We start from the raw sequence: 2,395 nt of genomic DNA, 5'->3' as shown, positions 1-2,395 counted from the left end.
ACCCCTAAATCTACCAAAAAATATAGGAGAGATACGAATAGATATTCATCAACGGATTTGCCGCCGTTTTTGGTGCATTTTCAGTATGCCGATTCTAACGTCCCCCCCGACTCGCGTGTCTGTGAAGTTGGCACCTCACTTTCAAAAATCGAAAGATTTATCAACAGTTCTATTTGCACCCGCAATAGTTCTACAGTTCCTGCTAATTTTTAGAAATAGTTCTGTTGATTTAATTAAAAAAAATGAATTTTGAAAATATGAGGTGCTAACTTCCCGTAGCACCTCATGTTTCGAAAAAAATAATTTTAACCATGACATTTTATAGTTCTCGAAAAGTTCTACAGTTCCTGATAGGTTTTAGCAATAGTTCCGGTCAATAAGTATTTTTAAACAAATTTTTAATCTGACCACGAGCACCTCAAGTTCCAAAAAAATTGATTTTTACCATGAAATTCTATAGTTCTCAAAGAGTTCTACAGTTCCTGATAGATTTTAGCAACAGTTCCGGCCTCTAAATATTTTTTTAACAATTTTTTACTTTTACCGCTGGCACCGCACACAAGAGTAAAGTCATGAATCGCAGGCAGTTCCGATCGACTTCTTGACAGTTCTCGATAGTTCTCGCATAGTTCCAACAGTTTTTATAGGTTTTGGCAACAGTTCCGGCCTCCAAATATTTTTTAAACAATTTTTTACTGTTACCGCTGGCACCGCACACAAGAGTAAAGTCATGAATCGCAGGCAGTTCCGATCAACTTCTTGACAGTTCTCGATAGTTCTCGCATAGTTCCAACAGTTTTTATAGGTTTTAGCAACAGTTCCGGCCTCTAAATATTTTTTTAACAATTTTTTAATTTGACACCTCATCTACGGGAAATACGGGGTGCTGGCAATTCTGATCGTTTTTTTTCAGAGTTCTTTGGAACTTTTGTCAAAACGTATTTAAATGCTCGGAACTATGTGAGAACTGCCGAGAACTCTGAAGAAAACGATCGGAGTTGCCAGCACCCCGTATTTCTCGTAGATGAGGTGCCAGCGGTCAAATTAAAAAATTGTTTAAAAATAGTAAATAGCTGGAACTCTTGTCAAAACGTAATTAAATGCTCGGAACTATGTGGGAACTGCCGAGAACTCTGAAGAAAACGATCGGAGTTGCCAGCACCCCGTATTTCTCGTAGATGAGGTGCCAGCAGTCAAATTAAAAAATTGTTTAAAAATAGTAAATAGCTGGAACTCTTGTCATAACGTATTTAAATGCTCGGAACTATGTGGGAACTGCCGAGAACTCTGAAGAAAACGATCGGAATTGCCAGCACCCCGTATTTCCCGTAGATGAGGTGCCAGCGGTCAAATTAAAAAATTGTTAAAAAAATATTTAGAGGCCGGAACTGTTGCTAAAACCTATAAAAACTGTTGGAACTATGCGAGAACTATCGAGAACTGTTAAGAAGTCGATCGGAACTGCTTGCGATTCATGACTTTACTCTTGTGTGCGGTGCCAGCGGTAACAGTAAAAAATTGTTAAAAAAATATTTAGAGGCTGGAACTGTTGCTAAAACCTATAAAAACTGTTAGAACTATGCGAGAACTATCGAGAACTGTCAAGAAGTCGATCGGAACTGCTTGCGATTCATGACTTTACTCTTGTGTGCGGTGCCAGCGGTAACAGTAAAAAATTGTTAAAAAAATATTTAGAGGCCGGAACTGTTGCTAAAATCTATCAGGAACTGTAGAACTCTTTGAGAACTATAGAATTTCATGGTAAAAATCAATTTTTTTGGAACTTGAGGTGCTCGTGGTCAAATTAAAAATTTGTTTAAAAATACTTATTGACCGGAACTATTGCTAAAACCTATCAGGAACTGTAGAACTTTTCGAAAACTATAAAATGTCATGGTTAAAATTATTTTTTTCGAAACATGAGGTGCTACGGGAAGTTAGCACCTCATATTTTCAAAATTCATTTTTTTTAACTAAATCAACGGAACTATTTCTAAAAATTAGCAGGAACTGTAGAACTATTGCGGGTGCAAATAGAACTGTTGATAAATCTTTCAATTTTTGAAAGTGAGGTGCCAACTTCACAGAGACCAGAATGAAATCCCTGGGATAAGTGTAAGAAAAAATGCAAATGATAAGGAAAAAAAAATATGCACATGTAACTTAATAATTTACAAATAAATAAGCGAAAAAAAGGGGAAGGTTACCGCACATTTCGTAGAAAAATTAATTATTAATGTACTAATGAAGAGTGGGATTATAAAAAATTAGTGATAATTGAAAAAAATGTAAAAATGCGGTCACCTCATTTTCTAATATAAACAGTTGTATAAGTAATATGTACGAAATGAAATGTTCCCACTCTTCAGAAGACGAGTACAAACAATAACGTACC

Source organism: Temnothorax longispinosus, chromosome 4 (genome assembly GCF_030848805.1).
Source record: "Temnothorax longispinosus isolate EJ_2023e chromosome 4, Tlon_JGU_v1, whole genome shotgun sequence".
Taxonomy (NCBI): domain Eukaryota; kingdom Metazoa; phylum Arthropoda; class Insecta; order Hymenoptera; family Formicidae; genus Temnothorax; species Temnothorax longispinosus.
This window is presented reverse-complemented; position numbering follows the sequence as displayed.